The sequence below is a fragment of the Bos taurus genome, chromosome 5, assembly GCF_002263795.3.
Source record: "Bos taurus isolate L1 Dominette 01449 registration number 42190680 breed Hereford chromosome 5, ARS-UCD2.0, whole genome shotgun sequence".
Taxonomy (NCBI): domain Eukaryota; kingdom Metazoa; phylum Chordata; class Mammalia; order Artiodactyla; family Bovidae; genus Bos; species Bos taurus.
The window spans coordinates 94,819,718-94,833,790 of record NC_037332.1 but is presented as its reverse complement, the minus strand read 5'-3'; the positions used below and the strand labels follow the sequence as shown (position 1 = coordinate 94,833,790).

Here is a 14,073-nt window from a genome sequence, read left to right as displayed (position 1 = left end):
GTGAGCCCCGAGGGAATTCAAGGTAGAAACAGGATGCCTACCATCAAGCCTTCAGCCACTGCAGCAACCTGCCAATGTTTCTGAGGAGACTCAGGATGGGAAAATACAGAATATTGGCCCAGATAGCTGAGGTGTATGTCAAAGGAATGATTTCAGTGAGCCCAGAATTTGCATCTTCCCATACATACAAAAAGGCTAAATTCATTAACTTGAAATGTCTGGGGGAAAAAAGTGTGTTTTAGTTGTTCAGTTGTGTCTGACTCTTTGAGACCCCATGGACTGTAGCCCTCCAGGCTCCTCTGTTCATGGAATTTTCCAGGCAAGAATACTGGAGTTGGTTGCCATGCCCTCCTCCAGGGGATCTTCCTGACTGAAGAATCAAACCCGGGTCTCCTGCATTACAGGATAAGGGAATGTCTACCCACTCTGGTATTCATGCCTGGAGAATTCCATGCAGAGAGGAGCCTGGAGGGCTACAGTGCATGGGGTCACAAAGAGTAGACGTGACTGAGCAACTAACATGGAGATCTGGTTGGGAGGGGGGCAAAATTTTTGCATTTCTAACAAGTTCCCCAGAGACGCTGATGCACACTTTGTGAATCAACGGTCAACATGATATGTTAAAACATATTGTGTGCTCTTTACCAAAAACATTGTGGTAACACTTTGTTCTTGAAATGCCTAAAATATCCTTCACTTCCCAGTAGTCTAACAAAACAGAGGGTACTTGTATTTTGCATCCTTAGCTCTGCCACCCACTCAGGGTGATCTTAGGTAAACCACAAAATCTATTTGTATTTAAGCTTCTTCTTACAAAGGAGAGCACGGTAATACTCTTACTCTGCAAATTCTGATTTTTCTAGGTTGAAAACTCTCTGACTACAGAATTGAAAGTGTGTAAGCCTTTTGTGGGGGCTTGCAAGGTGGTACTAGTGGTAAAGAACCTGCCTGCCAATGCAGGAGACATAAGAGACACAGGTTCGATCCCTGGGTTGGGAAGATGCCCTGGAGGAGGGCATGACAACCCATTCCAATATTCTTGCCTGGAGAATCCCTATGGACAGAGGAGCCTGGTGGGCTACAGTCCATGGGGTAGCAGAGAGTCAGACACAACTTCAGTTTAGTTCACTTCAGTTCAGTCGCTCAGTCGTGTCCGACTTTTGCGACCCCATGGACTGCAGCACACCAGGCCTCCCTGTCCATTACCAACTCCCGGAGTCTACTCAAACTCATGTCCATTGAGTCAGTGATGCCATCCAACCACCTCATCCTCTGTTGTCCCCTTCTCCTCCCACCTTCAGTCTTTCCCAGCATCAAGGTCTTTTCAAAGGAGTCAGTTCTTTGCATCAGGTGGCCACACAAGCCTTTTGTGAAGAACATTAACTAAGCTCTAGTGATTCAGTTACATTTTCCCCAGAAGTTATTTTTATAATATTCTATCATCAGCCAGACCCTGGAATAGTAACAACAGATATTGAGTATAACTCAAACCAAAGATTGACCTTGACCAGTCTTTTATGCCTTCTCTAGTACAAAGATACTGGAAGTGCCTGGTTTAGATGGGGATATTGTCTCTCTTCTTCCCCATCACAGAAGGGCAGGCTACCCAGAAGAAAGTAGCCTTTGCCTTCTTTTATCTGTGTCCCAGGAGCACCTTAGTTCTTAAGACCTATACACATTCATTTGAACAGAAGTGTCATCTGAAATGAGTGAAATAATTTCCTGTTTCCCTGAGGTCTCGAGGCAAAAGCATCTCACACTCAATGTATTTTTTCTTTTCTATTACAGAACAAGGTTCTTGTTCTAAATTCAGTTATGTGGAATAAATTTTTTACTCTATTCTTTTTTCCCTAAAGTTTCAAATTCTAGAATCAGAACAGTTTTTAGGGGCTCTGTCTAGGCAAGGCTTATGGATTTATAATAGCCATATATTTTTGAGCTTCTCTGTATGGTGATACATGCAATGAGTTAATTGCGAGCACTTCAAGATAACTTTCTCACTATTAGTTTCCATGTTTGTTCATTTTTTTGAGGGATGACATTGATTGATACTGTCTAGACAAAACCATTGATTCTATTTCTCACTCTGTTGTTTGGGGTGGGATTGACAGAGCATTGAAAGAGGTCAAGTTCTGATGTTGGACAGGTCAGATTTTGAGTTTTCTGTTTTGCATAGTTGTGAGTTCTATTCATTGGATTGACATTTAGATTCCAGCAGGCAGGAGAAAATGCTGCAGATAGTAAAAGACTGCAGAATTTTGATGAAAACCATGGTACTCTTAGAGGAATAATATACTTCACAGCACAAATTACCTTTCCTTGGTATTGTGGCAAAAGTGTATTTATGAGTAGGGTGAACGTAGAAGCCATTTTTCCTGGGACAGTCTTAGTTTATGCCTATTTTTTCGGCAAACTTATAAATAATCCTCTCTTAGGCTCCAAAGTGCTTCAGTTTGGATGGTAAACATGGTCACCTTATTTTTAGCAGGTGTAAACCATATTCATTTAAAATCACATTTTGGTGTGATTTTAAAAAGTAAGCTGGAAATATTTTCCGATTCCTTGAATGCTACTAGTCTCTAAAATATTGGGACAAACAACAAGCATTTACTTCAGCAAATAATTAGCCTCTGATTCCAAGAAGGTCTCCCATAGACACACTGATGGTATAATGGTCTCAAAAATTGAGCTGTGGCACCAGTGTGGCACACCAGTCCTTTCATCAGTGATAACTGGAAATTTATCACCAATTTCTTCTATATCTGGAAGAAATGACTTGACATCATACTAAATACACTTTGGATTATAATTATTCCTGTCTTCAGTGCAGATAAATTCTAGCAAATAATTCTGAATTATTCAGGAAAAAGAAAGCAAGTGTTATGGGTTATATTTATAAGTAAAGAGGTCCTTTATGTAGGGAAGAGCTGAAAGTTTTTGAGTACAAGGAGTCTTCCCTCTGCTGTTCATTATCTATTATGCTTATTATTATCTACTTATGTTCATTATCTATTTAAGTCATAGGTACTCTTTCACAATATCAATAAACATGTTTGTCATAAAAGTTATATTTTGACAAGCTCTTTTCTGGTTTTAAATAAAAGAAATAGTTGGCACCAACTTTCTTCTTAGTTCTGTCTTAGGTTCAAGAGTATATAGAGACATAAAGTTCAGTGAAGAAGCATGAGACCATTATATAAATGTAGATTCACAATAAATAGGATATAAGATTATGTGACAGAATGTATGACTTGAAAAATTTAAAGGCATTTTAGAGGAGGCAACTAAAATTTGCCTGCTATTTGGGCCTTCGAATGATGCCAAAAATACCTGTGCTTGGCATTTATATGCCAAACACTAATGTTTTATCATCACTCATGCCAAGTGCTTGAACAAACTGCTGCCCAATACGAAGCCTGAGGAAACAAATGGCATAATAAAGAACTGCCTTTTTATGTCTGAATCAGTTACTCAGACTTAGGGGCCATTTTCCTCTGCATGGAATAAAGCTGCTCCCTGGAAATTCTGGGCATAGAAACAGAGCTGGAGGAGGATATTGAAGTAATTAATGCTCTGAGAACATTAGAAGAAATTGGATTGATATGAACTGGCATTAAATAACACCAATTTGAAAAATTCAAATAGCTACCACATTTAGAATTGCTTTTCTTAAAGCTGCAGATTCAATTGGAGAGCAAGTGAGTACATGCTGAGAATTTACTAAAAACCCTTCTCCTCTCAGGAAGATACTAAAACAGAAAGGAGCTTGGAACTATTTCAGTCTTTGCATTCCAGGATGAAGGTAGCTGACCTTGACCATGTAAAGAACTTGGCATCAGCTGAGTGGCAGCCTCTAGTTCCTTACCCTCTCTTTCTAGAACTATAATACTAATTTTTCTCTTTCAATTTACCCAGACCAGAGTAGTAAGCAGCACTTTTCATACATGCAGTTGTCATAAATAGCTACTAAAATAATGATTTTTCTTAAAGCCTTCAGGAGATACTGAGAAAAAAGGTTGCTATTTGCAACATTTCAGGTAAGAAGAGGAACTAAAAAAGTGTCCTTATTAAAGGAAGCAAGTTTTTCTTATTGTGAAGCTCAAGCTAGGATATTTCGAAATTGTGTTCAATGGTTTTAGCACGGTCATTTCTATCACTAACATCCCTTTTGTCTGTACTCTCAAGAAAAGGTGAGGGTATAAGACTGTAGGAAATGTAGAGGCAGGAAAGTGAGGTAGACTAAAGCTACCCCCAGAGGGGAGCAGAGTCAGAACTTAAACTGTTCTCTCAACATTTAAGCTATAATAGCAAATTTTCCTTTAGGTAAGTACCTTCCATAGCTTAGATTCAGAAAAATTCTCAGTAAAAATACTTGTACAAAAACTAGGTAAAGCTAATTTCCTACTGTTTCAAAAGCTAATATTGCCGTATATAATATTCAGGCATTCAATTTCCTAAAGAAAATCGTTGGAAGGACTGATGCTGAAGCTGAAGCTCCAATACTTTGCCCACCTGATGCGAAGGGCTGACTCATTGGAAAAGACCAGGATGCTGGGAAAGATTGAGGGCAGGAGGAAAAGGGGGCAACAGAAGTTTGGATGGCATCATTGACTCAATGGGCATGAATTTGAGCAAACTCCGGGAGGTTGTGAAGGACAGGGAAGCCTGAAGTGCTGCAGTTAGTTCATGGGGTCAGAGAGAGTCAGACACGACTTCACGACTGAACAACAATATTGAAAGAAACATTTTGTAAATACATCTGAATTATTGGATATTATTCTTCTCCATCTATTAAAGATTGTATTTATCTAAAAGGACCAGAATTGATCTGAGACTTCCCTGGTGGTCCAGTGACTAAGACTCCACGCTCCCAATGCAGGGGGCCCAGGTTCAATTGCTAGTTGGGGAACTAGATCCCACATGTGGCAACAGTGCAACTAAAATCCAGCACGCTGCAACAAAAGATCCTTTATGCTACAACTAAGAGCCTGTGCAGCCAAATAAACAAACAAGATAAATAAATAAATATTTTTTAAAAGATGCTGTAAGAGTAAATCTTAAAATTAAAAAAAAAATCTCCAGAAAATTGATCTAAATTGAAATAAACAAAAGCCTGGTACATAAGCAGCACTCTTTACCTTTTCATTTGGCTGGATATCAAACCAATCAGTCCTAAAGAAAATCAACCCTAAATATTCATTGGAAGACTGATGCTGAAGCTGAAGCTGCAGTACTTTGGCCACCTGATGCCAAGAGCCGACTCATTAGAAAAGACCCTGATGCTGGGAAAGATTGAAGGTAGGGGGAGAAGGGGGCAACAGAGAATGAGATGGTTGGATGGCATCACCAACTCGATGGATATGAGTTGGTGATGGACAGGGAAGCCTGGTGTGCTACAGTCCATGGGGCGTGCCGCAACCCATGAGGTCACAAAGAGTCAGACATGACTGAGCGACTGAACTGAAGTGAAGTGAAGAGCACTCAGACCAATTAAATCTATCTCTGGGAAACAGGAACAAGACCTTATTCTTGGAAGGGCATGTGTATTCGTTTGTTACAGCTGCCACAACAAAGCACCATAGGCTGAGTGGCAAACAACAAAAATTGTTTGTCACAGTTCTGGAGGTTAGAAGTTCAAGATCAAGGTGTGTTCATGTTCTTCTGAGGCCTCTCTCCTTGCCTTGAGGTGGCCTCTTTCTTGTGCTGTGTCCTCACATGATCATGTTTCTATCTGTGTTGTCTGTGCCCCTGTCTCCTCTTCTTATAAGGACACTGGTCACAGTGGATGAGAGCTCATTTTCATGCCCTCATTTTATCGTAATTTCCTCTTTTAAGGCCCCACTTCCAAATATAGCCACAATCTGAGGTACTCTGGTTAAGACTTCTAAAGATGGATTTGGGTGGGGGCTGGTGACAGGGAACAGCACAATTCAGCTCAGAATAGCACACATTGGTTAGAAGTCCTACTTTAGGGGGTCTCGAGCTACTTAAATGTACTGCTTAAACATACACCAAGGAATGTTTGGAAAAAAATTCCATGTAGTTCAACATTTTGCTAACAATAGGCTGAATCATGAAGGCAGTCTGTTAGAAGGCAAAAGCCCTGAGCTGCAAAACAGTATGGGATGGTAGAAACCTACAGCATTGTCAATGGCAAAGACAGCTCTTTGACTAATATCATATGAACATGAAAGTGAAAGGAAAAGTACCTCACTCGTGTCCAGCTCTTTGTGACCCTATGGACTACACAGTCCATAGAATTCTCCAGGCCAGAATATTGGAGTGGATAGCCTTTCCCTTCTCGAGGGGGTCTTCCCAACCCAGGGATCAAACCCAGGTCTCCCACATTGCAGGCAGATTCTTTATCAGCTGAGCCATCATATGCACATAGGTGTGTAATTAACTACTTTCTTTATCTGAAAAATGGGAAGAACATCCCTCTTGCAAGTTATTTTGTAGGCTGTAATACGTGAAGTGAGAATATAGTGCTGACAGATGGCAGTACTCAAATATCAGTAGAAATAGGGTAATTCTGCTGCTGCTGCTAAGTCGCTTCAGTTGTGTCCGACTCTGTGTGACCGAAGAAATGGCAGCCCACCAGGCTCCCCCGTCCCTGGGATTCTCCAGGCAAGAACACTGGAGTGGGTTGCCATTTCCTTCTCCAATGCATGAAAGTGAAAAGTGAAAGTGAAGTTGCTCAGTTGTGTCCGACTCTTAGCGATCCCACGGACTGCAGCCCACCAGGCTCCTCTGTCCATGGGATTTTCCAGGCAAGAATACTGGAGTGGGGTGCCATTGCCTTCTCCGAGGGTAATTCTACCATATGTTAACTTGTGTACTTGCACTCATTTTCCGTTGAAAAAATGACCACAAATGTATTGGCTTAAAACAATGTTGATTTATTATCTAACAACCCCAGAGGTCAGAAGTCTGACACTGGCTTAAAATCAAGGAGCCAGCAGGGCTAGTTTCCTTTCTAGGGGGTGTTGGTAGGGGGAGAATATATTTACTTGTCCTTTGCAGCTTCTAGAGGCTGCCTGCTATTCTTGGCTCATGGCTCCCTTCCTTCATCCTCTAAGCCAACAATGGTGGGTTGAATCAATAGCTCTCTGACCCTGCTTCTGTCATTGGTACATCTCTCTCTCTGACTCTAGGCAATGAAGGACCCAAGTGATTAGATTGGATACACCCATCTAATCTAAGATACACCTAATTAGATACATCTAATCTTAGATACACCCATCTAAGTTAGATTGGCTAACTTCCCATCTCAAGGTTCTCTACTAATTCACATCTGCCAAGTCCCTTCTGTTGAGTAAGATGACATATTCAATGATTCACAATAATAAGGGCCATTATCCTGTCTGCCACACTGGGGGCTTAGATGGTAAAGAATCTGCCCACATGCGGGAGACCTGGGTTCAATCCCTGTGTTGGGAAGATCCCCTGGAGGAGAGCATGGAGACTCACTGCAGTCTTCTTGCCTGGAGAATCCCCATGGACAGAGAACCCTGGCGGACCCTCTGGGTCTCCATGGGGTCACAGAGAGTCGGACATGACTGAGCAACTAAGCACAGCACAACACAGTGTCCTTGAACACATTTTTCTCATGAGCCAATTCTTTAACAGTAAAATGAACATATGGTCCCTGCCTTTACCTTTAGAGGTTTGTAAAATTTAATACATGATTTTCTATTTGAGAAACAATACTTCAATAAGATTCTTTATCTTTCTTCTATAGCCATACGAGAAGCCAAGACTGATTATCAAAACCATAAACAGAAATTCTATTGTTTCTCCTCACATTCTGATAAAATTCGTACCTTAATTTCTCCCCTGTACCTGACCTGACTTTTACCTCACTGATTCTCTTTTACTTTTGTGCTTTAGTAATAATACTGTCTTATATTCCAAGTTCAAGTTCCTATTACTATGGATTGGTCAAAAAGTTTGTTTGGGTTTTTCTGTAAGTTATTACAGAAAAATCCAAATGAACCTTTTGGTCAACCCAATGCTTCAGAAATGGACCACAATAACTACCACATTTTAAAATTAATTAAAATACCTCATTTTCCAAGTGTTCTACACCAAAAAATTTTTTTGAAACTTAGCCATGGTTTTTATATGTTAGATACTGAACTCAAAGCTGAGGTTAAAGCCATATTCTAAGATTCCTGAAAGCCACAATTTATTGACCTAGTCCTAAAATAAACTAAAGATATAATTTGGGAGTACATGTGAATATTTTTCTTGGTATGTTATTCTTTTCCAATAGGCATGTAGAAACGAGTCCCATACAATGTATGAGAAATAAGGGATAATCAATATATACTATATTTTAATTTGTTATATTTATAGAGTATAAAACAATACTTCATAATGTGGGTATTTACAGTCAAAGATATACAGGTTTAACCCTTGGTCTGCTGTTATTTACTAGATGAATGGCCTTGGGAAAGTACCACCTTATATAAATTTTCATGTCCTCATCTGCTAAATATTCTAACTTACAAGTTTGATTTGAGGATTAAATAATGCATGAAATTTATTGATCACAGTGTCTAGCACACAGGAAGCACTCAATATTTACATTGTTGCTGTATTTGTTTTCAGGTTTTCTAATGACTGATATGAAGAAAGTGGGAAAGGAGAGTAACATAGACTGAGGGTAATAAGTGAAAATGAGTTTTTCTTTCCTATGTGAAGACTGACAGGTATTTATAGAAAGCAGGCATAGTCAGTAAATTGAAAAATATAAACCATTTCCAGGTGTTTCCCCTCTCCCTTGTCACCAAAACTGGTTTCAGCTTTACTCTCTGTTTTTTTCCTCTTTATTGTCCACCCAAAGAAAAGCCTGTCACTTTTAGGTTTGTCCTTTGAGCTTCTATAACAGAAAATCTGGAGAAATATGCAAACAGGAGGAGAAAGAAGGAGAGGAGTTTTAGCTTTTTTTTTTTTTTTTTTTTTAGGATTTGAGCAGAAATGTGCCAAAAGAGCTCTACTACGAGTAAAAAGAACAAAGGGGATTTAAAAGCGTATTATTGTGGATTATCTATTCACTTCAAGATATTAAGGAATATAATTAAGACGTTATTTTCTGAGATTAGGTCTTAGTTATAAACATTCATTTGCTATACAGCAAACTGTGATAAGCAGACATTGAGAGAGAAAGAGAGAAAGGAAGGGAAACAGACTGACAGAAAGAGCAGAGACGAATAAGGAAAAAGGAGGAGACTTAAGGCAAATTGCTTATTTCCAAATTCTGACTGAGGCTTGTCCAATCCTGCAATCTGAGTTGGTTGGGTCCATATTTAACTATACAGAGTTCACATTTAAGGTCATATTTTTGGCAAACCAAGACCACAGATCAATTTACTAACCCCAGATTAAAAAAAAAAAATCTTAACAACTCTGGTTTATTCTGGGTCCCCTGGAAACAAATGACTGACTTGACTAAGCAGACATTTTTAAGCTAGTGGTTTTGGCTCGGTAGTCACAGCTAGGATCAAGGATCAAAACCAAGCCTTGATGATGACTGTGTGGACACAGACATGTCAAATCAAAAGTGACATTCCTATCTCAGACAGAGATTAAGAGTATAGGCTCCCAAGGTTTAAGTTTTGGTTTTGTCTTTGGGCTATAATTCTAGTTCTGGTATGTTGTCCCTTTAATTTCACTCTTTTCTGGGAGCAATATCAATTTTCACCCAGAGACTGGTCTTGTATTCAGGTACTGATATCTGATGGCTCTTGTGATCAGATGCTATTTTAACTTTTTTTTAAAGTGCTTTGCCACATCCTCAGAAGCTCATCATATAGAAGATAGAAGCTGTCGCAACAAAAAACTGAGAGAACAGCAATTTTTACGCTTTCAATTTAATACAACACATTGCAAATGAGTACTAAGCTTTTAGAAGACCCTGGCCTCAGGGTTATGGAAATCAAAAGCAAATAAGGCACAACTTTTACAGTTAACTGAACGGTTATCTGATTCATGAGACTGAAAAAACTATGAATCACCACAGTTCAGTTTAGTTGCTCAGTCGTTTCTGACTATTTGTGACCCCATGGACTGCAACACGCCAGGCTTCCCTGTCCATCACCAACTCTTGGAGCTTGCTCAAACTCATGTCCATTGGGTCAGTGATGCCATCCAATCATCTCATCCTCTGTCGTCCCCTTTTCCTCCTGCCTTCAATCTTTCCCAGTATCAGGGTGTTTTCCAATGAATCAGTTCTTTGCCTCAGGTGGCCAAAGTATTGGAGCTTCAGCATCAGCCCTTCCAATGAATATTCAGGACTAATTTCCTTTAGGATTGACTGGTTGGATCTCCTTGCAGTCCAAGGGACTCTCAAGAGTCTTCTCCAACACCCACAGTTCAGAAGCATCAATTCTTCAGTGCTCAGCTTTCTTTATGGTCCAACTCTCATGTCCATACACGACTACTGGTAAAACCATAGCTTTGACTAGACAGATCTTTGTCAGCAAAGTAATGTCTCTACTTTTTAATCACCACAATGGAAGTTAAAAAGGGCTCATCATAAGCCAAGTAATCTGTGAATACAAAGAAGGAAAAGGAGAAAGGTCAGTGGAAGTTTCACTGAAAAGATGTTTTTAAGTTTAATCCTTAAGATCAGGTTGTATTTATTTTTAGTACTGCCAATAACTTATTTTTCTTCTGAAAGTTATGCATATGCAGATTATTTGACAAACACCAAATCTAGTAAAAGATAATCTTATTTAAAGATTGTATTTTTCTTCTTTTTATGCATAGTTTTTATGTGGTTGAGATTTACATGAATTATTTATATCCCATTTATCTTTTTAAAAATTGTCATAAGCACTTTCTTATATTTTTTTAAAACTTGTAAATAATATGCAATGTCTATAAAATGCATTTGCCTTTACTATAATTTTAAATACATCTTATTACTGGATATGTAAATGACTTCCTCTGTCTTTTTTTTTTTTTTGCTTTCATTATTTGTTGTTGTTGTTATGAGACAGTGTGATTGTCTCAATACCTTTGGTATTGTCTTTGCTGCATTTTTTTCTTTCTTTAAAATAGTTTTCTAGAAGTAGACTCTTGAGTGTAAATATTTGGAGGTATAAAGGGGTAAAGACAAAAATAATATTCTAGGTACAGGAAGCAGCATAATCACAGGGAGACTATTTCCCTGGCTTAAAAATGACTATGGAAATGTAAATTTCATCTAGAAAGATGACCGTGAAATGCAGAGATGATTTTTCCACATAGTCTTACATAACATGTGAATATAGAGTCCTCTGTACATGAAAAAAGAAACAGAGCAGAAATCTGCAGGCATGTTTTACATGATAAAGACCTCATAATAGCTGAATATACTAACAGAGATAAGATACCTCCCAATGAGAGAAAGAGAAACTTACAGCTAGTCCAGTGGTCAGAGGTTTGGAAGTTAAAAGTAAAAAGTGATCTTAAGGGCTTCCCCTGTGGCTCAGTCATAAAGAATTCACCTGCCAATGCAGGAGACTCGGGTTCAATTCCTGATCCAGGAAGATCCCACACACCCCAGAGCAACTAAGTCCTCCTGAGCTACAACTATTGAACCTGTGCTCTAGAGCCTAGGAGCTGCAACTACTGAAGCCCAAGTGCCCTAGAGCCTATGCTCCACACACAGCAGGAGAAGCCACTGCAAGGAGAGGCCTGAGCACCACAGCTAGAGAGTAGCCCATGCTTGCTGCAACTAGAGAAAGTTGATGCAGCAATGAGGACCCAGCAGGGCCAAAAATAAGTAAATAAAGTTAAAAAATATTTTAAAAGTGATTTTAAGATGAGGGAGCCTGTCAGTTACATGACTTGCTAATGGAGGGGCTCCAGATCGCTAAATGCATAGTATCCAGAATCCTTAATTCAAAAATCATGAAAAGAAGAGCTAATGGTGAGCTGCTGGACAAACAAAATTCATACAGAAAATCTAAAGATGATCTTAGTTTTCTAGTGATGAAACACTGAGGCTGAAAGAGGAGATGTGGACTGGAACCACCCAGGCATGGGTCCGTGAGATCATTTCTTTTTTTAAAATAAATGTTTGTTTATTTTGTTTATGGCTGCACTGGGTCTTCGTTGCTTTGCATGGCCCTTCTCCAGGTGAAGCAAGGGGAGCTACCTTCTATTTGCGGTGCATGGGCTTCTCATCGTGGTGGTTTCTCTTGCTGTGGAGCACAGGCTCTAGGCATGTGTAGGCTTCAGTAGCTTTGGCTCCCCGGCTCTAGATACAGGCTCAGTAGCTGTGGTACAAGGACTTAGTTGCCCTGCAGCATGTGGAATCTCCCTGGATCAAGGATCAAACGCGTGTTCCCTGCAGTGGCAGGTGGATTGTTTGCCACCAGGGAAGCCCAAGCCCATTTCTTTAGGTTAGAACAGAGGGATCATGGAAAGAACCTTGGGAGGAATTTTTGGATGTTTTTTGGGGGAGCCTAGCTGCTGAGTGACATGAAACCACTTCAGATCTAACTGGAAGATCTTTTTTTTTACCAGGTCAGGAAACACCAGTGTGCCCAACTCAACTACAAAGACTGAAGAGTTGAGAGTCCTTTCCTACTAGCTGTGATGGTTGTAATAGAAGAAAACATCAGGCCAGGGGATGTTCTTCAACCAGCAATGGCCCCTTTTGGGGCTCCCTGGTGGCTCAGATGATAAAAAAAATCTGCCTGCAATGTAGGAGATATAGGTTGATCCCTGAGATGGGAAGATTCCCCCAGAGAAGGAAATGGCTACCCACTTCAATATCCTTGCCTGGAGAATTCCCCCATGGACAGAGGAGACTGGTGGACTACATACAGTCAGTGGGGTCACAAAGAGTAGGACATGACTGAGTGACTAACACTTTTTGCCACTGAGCGATAGCAACAAAGAGAAATACATGTACTAGCACACTGGCTGTTTCACACGGAGCTCCATTTTGTTTGCTTCTGTGCTTTAGAAACAGAAATACCCACTGCTAGATTCCCATTCTCCTAGAACTAGAACCTCTCTTTCTTATAGAGAAGTCAGTGCCTGTTATCTGGATGCAGCTGAGCTTTTCTCCAGCTAGAGGGGCTGGCAGCAAACATGATCGTGGGTAATTAGAGTACTCAACCCATTGAATACAATGAATGGTTTAAGGATGAGTTTAACACATGTGTCAGGAAAAGCAAGGTATGTGAAATTTTTTCCTAGCAGAAAATATTATCAAAAACTCTCTCTCGGGCTGGCCAGTAACTGTTTTTTTTTTTTTTTTTCCTTCTATTTTTATGCTGTAATTGCATATTTATTTGCATGAAAACAGAAATATGAGTAAAATAATCAGGATACAGGACAATCACATACAGTACTTTAAATATATATTCTCATTAAAGTTGAAGATGTCTATTTAAGTCTTTTAGTCCCTTTTTAATCATTTTCTTTTTTGTTGTTGATGGAGTGAGATTTTAAGAGTTGGTGTGTTCATGTTTGTGTGTGCACACCAGTGTTCTAAGTAAAATTTAATGTTATGTGTTTATACTAAAATTTTAGATACAGGAAAGATTTAAACTGCTTCAAATTTTTTGCAGTGCCAGTCATTACAACACTGATTCAGAAGGAGCTGAGAAAAGCGGTTGGAGATGACTCAGGTTCAGTAACTGTTTTTTCCTGTCTTGTGCACAGAGAATGAAGAGAGACAGAATCCTTTTGTATTCTAATCCCCTGGATCCATCAATGCCTGAAGCCCTTATCCCTAACCTTCACAATCATACTTAAGCTAGACTGCACAGTTTCTGTCAGCTATGACTGAACATGTACTGATAAAAATATTTCTAATGCTTGCGTGTATGCTAAGTTGCTTCAGTTGTGTCTGACTCTTGGCGACCCCATGGACTGTAGCCCACCAGGTTCCTCCATCCATGGGATTTTCCAGGCTAGAATACAGGAGTGGATTACCATTTCCTTTTCCCCATGATAGAAGAACTTTTCCTGGAAAAGTTCAAGGAATTTGTAATAAATTCCTTGTAATAAAAACAAGACTAGATGGTCAAAGACTCTTACAAATGCTTATTACATTTTAAAAAGTCA

General features: G+C 39.6%; 1 long non-coding RNA gene across 1 annotated transcript; it reads left to right on the top strand.

Annotated features, from left to right (window-relative positions):
* The first annotated feature begins 4,514 nt into the window (after positions 1-4,514).
* Positions 4,515-13,833, top strand: LOC112446622 (uncharacterized). Its single transcript, XR_003034625.2, has 2 exons — positions 4,515-5,645; positions 13,575-13,833. It is a non-coding gene; the product is annotated as an uncharacterized lncRNA (long non-coding RNA).
* The last annotated feature ends 240 nt before the right edge of the window (positions 13,834-14,073 follow it).